The following is a 10,009-nucleotide window of genomic DNA, read 5'->3' on the forward strand; positions in this document are numbered from 1 at the left end:
ATCTCCTTCAGAATGGACTGGTTGGATCTCCTTACAGTCCAAGGGACTCTCAAGAGTCTTCTCCAACACCACAGTTCAAAAGCATCAATTCTTTGGCGCTCAGCCTTCTTCACAGTCCAACTCTCACATCCATACATGACCACTGGAAAAACCATAGCCTTGACTAGATGGACCTTTGTTGGCAAAGTAATGTCTCTGCTTTTCAATATAGTATCTAGATTGGTCATAACTTTCCTCCCAAGGAGTAAGCATCTTTTAATTTCATGGCTGCAATCACCATCTGCAGTGATTTTGGAGCCCGAAAAAATAAAATCTGACACTGTTTCCACTGTTTCCCCATCTATTTCCCATGAAGTGATGGGACCGGATGCCATGATCTTCACCTTCTGAATGTTAAGCTTTAAGCCAACTTTTCCACTTTCACTTTCATCAAGAGGCTTTTTAGTTCCTCTTCATTTTCTGCCATAATGGTGGTGTCATCTGCATATTTGAGGTTATTGAGATTTCTGCCGGCAATCTTGATTCCAGCTTGTGCTTCTTCCAGCCCAGCGTTTCTCATGATGTACTCTGCATAGAAGTTAAATAAGCAGGGTGACAATATACAGCCTTGATGTACTCCTTTTCCTATTTGGAACCAGTCCGTTGTTCCATGTCCAGTTCTAACTGTTGCTTCCTGACCTGCATACAGATTTCTCAAGAGCCAGGTCAGGTGGTCTGGTATTCCCATCTCTTTCAGAATTTTCCACAGTTTATTGTGATCCACACAGTCAAAGGCTTTTGCATAATCAATAAAGCAGAAATAGATGTTTTTCTGGAACTTTCTTGCTTTTTCCATGATCCAGTGAATGTTGGCGATTTGATCTCTGGTTCCTCTGCTTTTTCTCAAACCAGCTTGAACATCAGGAAATTCACAGTTCATGTATTGCTGAAGCCTGGCTTGGAGAATTTTGAGCATTACTTTACTAGCATGTGAGATGAGTGCAATTGTGCAGTAGTTTGAGCATTCTTTGGCATTGCCTTTCTTTGGGATTGGAATGAAAACTGACCTTTTCCAGGTCTGTGGCCACTGCTGAGTTTTCCAAATTTGCTGGCATATTGAGTGCAGCACTTTCACAGCATCATCTGTCAGGATTTGAGATAGCTCAACTGGAATTCCATCACCTCCACTAGCTTTGTTCGTAGTGATGCTTTCTAAGGCCCACTTGACTTCACATTCCAGGATGTCTGGCTCTCGGTCAGTGATCACACCATCGTAGTTATCTGGGTCGTGAAGATCTTTTTTGTACAATTCTTCTGTGTATTCTTGCCACCTCTTTTTCATATCTTCTGCTTCTGTTAGGTCCATACCATTTCTGTCCTTTATCGAGCCCATCTTTGCATGAAATGTTCCTTTGGTATCTCTAATTTTCTTGAAGAGATCTCTAGTTTTTCCCATTCTGTTGTTTTCCTCTATTTCTTTGCATTGATCACTGAGGAAGGCTTTCTTATCTCTTCTTGCTATTCTTCAGAACTCTGCACTCAGATGTTTATATCTTTCCTTTTCTCCTTTGCTTTTTGCTTCTCTTCTTTTCACAGCTATTTGTAAGGGACTATCTGCATATAAATGCGAAATGGAGATCCCACTCTACTTTTGATTTTCTAACCTGTTTTTTCCCCATTAAGCCATATCATGCTTTATATGATTTTTGGACAATTCACAACTTACAGATTTTTCAGTAGATTCAACTGACTCTATAACTCGAGTGAAAGTGTTGCATCTGACTCTCTGCAACCCCGTGGACTGGAACCCACTAGGGTCTTCTGTTCATGGAATTCTCCAAGAGAGGATACTGGAGTGGGTTGCCATTTCTTCCTTCAGGTATCTTTACTGTCTCAGGGATCAAGCCACATGTCTCTTGCACTGTAGGCAGCAGATTCCTTACCTTCTGAGCCACTAAGGAAGCCATAGAGTCCAAGAAGGCTAACCAATTCCTAGACCTGTGTGTCTTTCATATGCAAACCAAGCAATTCAGAGCTCCTACCCGACCCGCCTCCTTTCTCTGGCTCTAACACTCTGGTCCAGATCTATGTGCTCCAATCACCCCAGCGCCAGGCACTAGGTAAGCAGAGACAACTCTGTCTAGAGCCCAGTGAAATGATTCAAACCTAATAATTTCAGCTCAGTGTTCAGCTCATCCTACACAAGTTCACCTGCCTTATCCATCCCTTCCCATGGAAACCACAGTAGTGGCTCTTGCCTACACTTCACCTTCACTCCTTTTGCCTCCTGATGGACACTGTGGCTCCCCTGGCGCTCATTTTGGGAGCTGAGTATAATAAGTATCTTTTCAATGGCAATTATCTCTTAATCTGTTGGCCTTGTCATACCTGAATTATAATAAAACTTACATTTAAGAGTTTTATTGGGCTTCCCTGGTGGCTCAGAGAGTAAAGAATCTGCCTGCAATGCAGGAGATCCAGGTTTGATCCCTGGGTGGGGAAGATCCCCTGGAGAAGGAATGGCAACCCACTTCGGTATTCTTGCCTGGAGAATCCTATGGACAGAGGAGTGGGGTGGGCTACAGTCCATGGGGTCGCAAAGAGTTGGACACAACTGAAAGAGATGAGCGATGGCAACCCACTCCAGTACTCTTGCCTGGAAAATCCCATGGACGGAGGAGCCTGGTAGGCTGCAGTCCATGGGGTCGCGAAGAGTCGGACACAACTGAGCAACTTCACTTTCACATTTCACTTTCCTGCAATGGAAAAGGAAATGGCAACCCACTCCAGTGTTCTTGCCTGGAGAATCCCAGGGACGGGGGCGCCTGGTGGGCTGCCGTCCGTGGGGTCGCACAGAGTCGGACATGACTGAAGTGACTCAGCAGCAGCAGCAGAGAGACTAGCACTTTCACTTTCTATTTAAGATATGGCAGCTGGTGGTTAGGCAGGAGTCTGTATCGGGTCAGCTCAAATGGGCCTGACTCATCTCCTGATGGCTTTTTTCTCTAGTCAGGTCCACTTTGACTAATTCTGGCTTGGGGACGTTTCCTTTAAATTGAGCGCCTCTTGGGGTGGTTGTGACTTTCTGGCAGGGAGATCTTAGTTCTAACTGTCGGTATTCTCGTGGAGCTGGATGGTCAGTCTTCCCTTTCTTGGTTCCATTCCCCAAGCTCCTGAAGGCCAGGCTTTCTCCCTCACAGCTTGGAAATTTCCAGCACACAGACCTTCTTTTTCTTCTGTGGCGGGGACTGACCAATCCATCCACATATCTCTGTTGCTGATCACAACCTTTCTGCTAAAACACAACTTTTTCTCCCCTGACTCTTGGAAGTGTTGGGAGAACTTTGACACAGGAGTTTCCCGTCCCCCCAGCTCCAATAATTCTGTGTATTTTGCCCATTTTAGGGGGTAATTCTTCAATAGCAGGGCTTCCCTGATAGCTCAGTTGGTAAAGAATCCACCTGCAATGCAAGAGACCCTGGTTCAATCCCTGGGTTGGGAAGATCCGCTGGAGAAGGGATAGGCTACCCACTCCAGTATTCTTGGGCTTCCCTTGTGGCTCAGCTGGTAAAGAATTCACCTGCAATGCAGGAGACCTGGGTTCAATCCCTGGGTTGGAAAGATCCCCTGGAGAAGGGAAAGGCTACCTACTCCAGTATTCTGGCCTGGAGAATTCTGTGGACTGTATAGTCACGGGGTCACAAAATAGTCGGACATGGCTGAGTGACTTTCACTTTCACTACTTCAGTACCAATAAAAGGCTGTCTTTTTGTTTCCTTTTGGCATTAAAATATTAGGGCATTCCCTGGTGGTCCAGTGGTTAAGATTCTGTGCTTTCACTGCCAAGGGTGTGGGTTCAATCCCTGGTCAAGGAAACTAAGATCCTGCAGTGCGGTCAACAACAACAAAAATAAAATAAATACAAACTAATGTAAAATTAATAAATGACTGGTTTAAAATAATCAAATGATATTAAAATAAACCAAACGAGATTACTGACTTAGGTTTGTTGCTGTTGTTTAGTTGCTAAGTCTTGTCTGACTCTGAGACCCTGTGGACTGTAGCCCACCATTCTCCTCTGTTCCTGGGATTTTCCCAGCCAGAATTCTAGAGTGGGTAGCCATTTCTTACTCCAGGGGAGCTTGCCAACCCAAGGATAGAACCTGAGTCTCCTGCATTGGCAGATGGATTCTTTGCACCAAGGCACCATGGAAGCCCATTAACTTAGGTTAACTTTGCAAAGAAGTGACTAATCTCCTTGGCAGTAAAGACCCTTGGCAACAGATCAGATGAGTTGGTTCATCTTCACCAGTGCAGCTTAGCCAGGTCTAGTCAACCTTCCCTCTCATCTGCCATGGCCCCACCCCGTGAAATGTTAGTCACTTAAGTATGTTGTTGTCTCTAAATATCCATTGCCCTGGCAGCTCTCTGGCCGTGTCTGCACCTGTTACAATGGGTAGGCAGGTGCTAAGACCCTGAGGAGCAGCAGTATTTCACCACCAGCATTAAGGAAGTCATGGGGTAGACAGACCTGTAGGTCCCAGGGTGAAAACCTACAGATGCTCAAGGCTGTAGAATCAGAATGGAAAACAACTGCCAGTCATTGCCGACTTACAGGGATCCCGTGATTTTTGTGTGGCTAAAAGGTATAGAATACACCCCAATAACTTAGCCGTTTGAACACTTTATGTTTATACGGGTTTTATTTATATTCAACATGTGATATGTTGTAAAGGAAAACAGGTGCAGTTATAAAACACAAGGGGAGCAAGAATTCATTTAGACATGGACTTAAGACTGAATAACTCCAAATTGTTTGCATAATTGAATTCCCAGGGATAAACTTCAATATCCAGCAAATATGCAGTGCCTTAGTAAATAGAAAAAATAAACCTAGATTCTGTGTGAAGAATTCCCATGGGAAAAATCACAAAGGCTATTAAGTTCTCAAATAATTCAATTACACACCGTTATGTCACTCGGGGGCTAGATAAATATAAATTTGTCGAGTGTTTTGGAGGGCACTTGATACACAAGCAGGCACTTAAAATGATTATAAAGCACACAATTCTTTGTCCAGGATAAAGTTTTTTGTATAGACAAATGGACTTAAAAAATATCTTGCCAAAAGCTTGAATTCCTAAAGCCACAGACAAAGACTCTGCTTTGTATTCTTTTTGTAATGTGCTTAATGTGGGCCCTTACAGAAATTTTCTTTTAGTCTTACTAATAATTATCTTCTCATATTTTAAGTGATTTTTATTATAATGGTCTTTGTTTTTAATATTAGTTTTTAAAGTTTACGTTTCTCTTTTCTTTCTTCTTCTTTTTAGCTACAGTACTGAGATTTCCTGTTACAGGATCACTCAAACATCAGAAAAAATAAATGTCTGTAGCAGAAATTCACTGAGAGTGTCTAAACAATCATGTACTCAGTGGAAGCCACATCTGGGCAGCAGTAAAGGAGTTTTGTGCATTTGATGACTGTAATTTTAAATACTTCAACAGTGTTAACATTTTAACAAAGTTTCTGGCCATTCATTTCATTCCAAGGTATTCCATCATCCAAAACAACCTCATCTTGTGATCTCTGACCTTTTATTCTTGCTCAATTAAATTCTTAAAGGGATGTTTTTTACATTTTAAATGTCAATGTTGAATCTCCACTGAGAGAAAAATCAAGACACAGATTGTCATCACATTATTCAATATGATGCCTTTGATCTTTTGCAGGAAGTTCTTTTCTCCTCCTTCATCCAAAAGCCTTAACGTTTTCTAAAGAAGGGACACTATACAAGCCCTGTGCTCACTTGCCAGCTTTCAGATGACTGAGAACACTAACGATTTAGTGAAAACAGTAACGGTTTCAAAACTAAAAGGGAAGCACTACTGAAAAAATGACAGATCTCAGAGAGGGTAAAAAACAAGCCCACAAGAGAAACAAGGACATAAAGGAGGGAAAACGGAAAGAAAACAAAGTGAAAGTAGATGTTGTTGCTAGAGCAGTAGTTTTTGATGTCGAATTTGTTCTTTAGCAAAACACAATATTGAAAACAATATAAACAAATATTAAGGAACAGAAAGCAAATGCACTTGAAAGACAGGAAAGGGAAAAAAAACACCTTTCTTGTTTAAAAGTTTGTAAGTTCAACATTCTCATTTTTCTTCCATGAAAACAAAGTCTCACATTAGTCTGTATTGTTTATCAACTTTAGTTCTAAAAGAATCAGCTTTCTTTCCCTATTTTAAAGGTTTCTTTGTAATCTTTTTAGTAAAAACTGTAGGAAAATATCATGCATTTCTGTTTTAGAATCTCTTATCAAAATAACTACCAAAATCTCAAAGTACTATGTTCTTAATATCGAAGGATATGGAAACAGAGAGAATTAAACACGGTTACCTTGAACATATGGATAGTTTCTAAGAAGAAACTAGAAACCTATGTCATTCAGTTCAGTTCAGTTCAGTCGCTCAGTCGTGTCCGACTCTGCGATCCCATGAATCGCAGCACGCCAGGCCTCCCTGTCCATCACCAACTCCTGGAGTTCATTCAGACTCATGTCCATCGAGTCGGTGATGCCATCCAGCCATCTCATCCTCTGTCGTCCCCTTCTCCTCCTGCCCCCAATCCCTCCCAGCATCAGAGTCTTTTCCAATGAGTCAACTCTTCGCATGAGGTGGCCAAAGTACTGGAGTTTCAGCTTTAGCACCATTCCTTCCAAAGAAATCCCAGGGCTGATCTCCTTCAGAGTGGACTGCTTGGATCTCCTTGCAGTCCAAGGGACTCTCAAGAGTCTTCTCCAACACCACAGTTCAAAAGCATCAATTCTTCGGCACTTTCTTCACAGTCCAACTATGTATTAATATTACTTGAATCAGTTCTAGGGAAACGATCTCTTAAGGAAACACATTAACCTTTGAATTAGTATCAAAGAAACTCCCACTATGGTCTGTTTTTACAAATGAGCATTGTGTTGACCTTGAAAATCTTCATAATGGGCAATTCCAGTTAAAACTATGGTTTTCGGGTCATTATTTCCTAGAAGTGTGTTTTTTTTTTTTTTTTTTTAATGCATGTGAGCCTCCGTGTGTGTGTTAAGAGTAGTATTTATAGTTTCTGGCCAAATTATACTTTTTAAAGCCTTGACAAGTTGGGCTGTTGAGCATGTGTGTTCTATTAATTTGCCATATGGTCAGTGAAGACACCTGTTTCCATCCTTTTATTATTGCTATCATGGCTAGAAAAAAAATGAAAGTTTCAAAGATCCATAATATTCTGGCTTTCAAATTAGTATAATTATGTAAATTCTAATTTGTAAATTATTTGCATCTTTAAAAATATTTCTTTTCTTTTTCCTATTAAAGTATAACATTGATTTCTAAGTTAATCCTAAATAGATATTTTCAAAGCAGTAGCTGAAATCAAATTCCCAACTCTTAAAATCTAGATGTCATTCCATTTCACTGTTATTGTTACCCTAACATTTCTCAGGCTGGGGCTATTTTAACCCCTAGCACCAATTTGTCTGAGGAAGGGCTCTCTGTGGTTTTTACTCAGTTCTGTTTTCATTTTGAAAATTGACTTTGGAGTTGGTGAGTAGGCTGGTGGCTCAGATGGTTAAAAATCTGCCTGCAATGCAAGAGACACAGGAGACACCGGTTCGATCCCTGGATTGGGAAGATCCCCTGGAGAAGGAAGTGGCAATCCACTCCAGTATTCTTGTCTGGAGAATTCCATGGACACCAGGCAGGATACAGTCCATGGGGTTGCAAAGGGTTGGACATGACTGAATGACTAACACTTTGGAGTTGGTAACTTGGAAAATAATAAGAGGTAAGATAACTTGATAAAGAGGCTCTTTGTTGCTTCCAGAACTGAATCCCTTGGCATTGAGCCCAGAGTCAATCCTCTTGTCACAAACACTCTGCAATAGAATGGCAGCGGATTACTAGTGGCCTTTCTTCATATCATTCGCAAATCGTGATGCTTGTGTGAATCACAGCGTGCGACTTTAGGACATGCGGTTGATGTTAAAGAACCAGAAGAGCTTAGCTGTTACACCACATCCTTGGAATAAAGTAGGCCTATCTTCCATGAAGAAGAAAAAATACGCCGGGCCTCCCACATTACTGGGGCTTCCCTGGTGCCTCAGTGGTAAAGAATTTGCCTGCCAATGCAGGAGATGGGGGGTTCAGGCTCTGGGTCAGGAAGATCCCCTGGAGAAGGAAATGGCAACCCACTCCAGTATTCTGGCCTGGGAAATTCCATGGATGGAGGAGCCTGGCGGGCTACAGTCCATGGGGTCACAAAGAGTGGGCCTCGACTCAGCGACCCAGCTCTCTGCAACATGCTTTCTCTGCACAGTTGTGTAAAGGATGATTCCATCAAATTTCTTATTTGAAATATTTGGTGTTAGATCTGTGTTCAGAATGATCCATAACGTGGGGTTCTTTAGATGGAGAGGAGCTGACTCCTCTGCTCCTGTGGAGAGAGGTTGTTAAACTATAGTTCACAGATAGGCTTAGTGTCTTCTTCATCCAAGAGGGAGACAAATGCAAATCTTGATCCCTTCAGTCCAAAGAAACAGCCACATTTGATGGTAACCTGCCCCAGGGTACGAACAGTAGCTTGGGCTAATCCTAGAGGAACATTCAGTAAATATTAACTGAGGGAACGAACTGAAATAAATAAAACCATATGTTAAAACACACTTATGCATTTTAATGTTTCATGGTTCATATGTCAGGTGAGCAGTTAATGCTTAATATTGAGTTTTGTGTTTCCTATGCAATGTCAACAGACCTTGTTTTGTTGGAGTCAGAAGCTACTGAGATCTAAGGAGTGATTACTGCTTACACCCTGTCCTCTATGGGCATTTATTTTAGGTATTTATTTTATGTATATATGGGAATTTATTTTACTAGAATGATTCTCTAAAACTAGAATATTGAAACTATTCTATAAGGGTCTGTCTTACTGTACAGAAAAGCATATGTCTGATGCCTTTTTTTTTCCACTAAAGAGTTTTTAATGATTAGACATCTATTAAATCACATATTAAGTATACATATATTAACAAATGATGCAGAAGTCCAAGTAGTTCATACTTAAGAAAGCTATACCTGCCTATTTCCCATAGGCTCTTTTCCCTCCACCCCCATGGGGAAGGAAGAAGAGAAAGGGAAATAGAGAAGGAGATGGGCAGAGAGGAAGAGATTTTTCTAGAAAGGGCATTTTCTATATTACGTGAGCTCTCCAATTTATCCAGTCATCTCACCAGAACAACTCATTGTAGAGAGAAATTTGGTATAAAACCAGCCTGGCCCAAAGGTTTACAATAGCCTTCTTGTAATGACACTTGCCTGATAACATAGTCAGTGATAGAAACCCCCAAGGCTGTTTGACAATCAGGCTCAGAGCATCTTAATAAAACATAATATAAAGTCAATTGAGAGTACTTGCTCTAAGTTTCCATAAAACTGAATCCAATGCTAAGTTGTAAAAAAAGTCCACACGCTATTTAAAGTTGCTAAAGAAATGCCCATTCTTATGCAAGTCACGAGGTAGCCAAAGAAGTCGCTAAGCATCTACCAGAAAGCAAAATAAAAGGGAAAGTGATCATTAAGAAAGTATTAATGTTTATTTGATAAGTGATCTCCTGGGTCATACAGTACTTTCTGTCTATAGAAGTCCTCCCGTGGACCACCTACACTGGAGTTGTAGGTGACATTTATGTATTCCCCAGTGCAAGAAGACTACAGTCTACCCTATTCTTTAAAAGACTTTGAATGTCAAGTTCAGGGCTGCCCCCACTTCTGGCCTCTCTCCCAGCACCAATGTCACTTCTTTTCTCCAGTGAAGTGAAATGACTGGGGCTCACAGACACCAGCTTGAAAGTGCCTGAATGACCCAAGGAGGCCGCTGTGACTGTATTAGTCAGCCGTGTCTGACTCTTTGCCACCCACGGACTGCAGCCCACCAGCCTCCTCTGTCCACGGGATTTCCCAGGCAAGTGGATTGCCATGCCCT

This window comes from Bos indicus x Bos taurus, chromosome 12 (assembly GCF_003369695.1).
Source record: "Bos indicus x Bos taurus breed Angus x Brahman F1 hybrid chromosome 12, Bos_hybrid_MaternalHap_v2.0, whole genome shotgun sequence".
In the NCBI taxonomy this organism is placed as follows: Eukaryota; Metazoa; Chordata; class Mammalia; order Artiodactyla; family Bovidae; genus Bos; species Bos indicus x Bos taurus.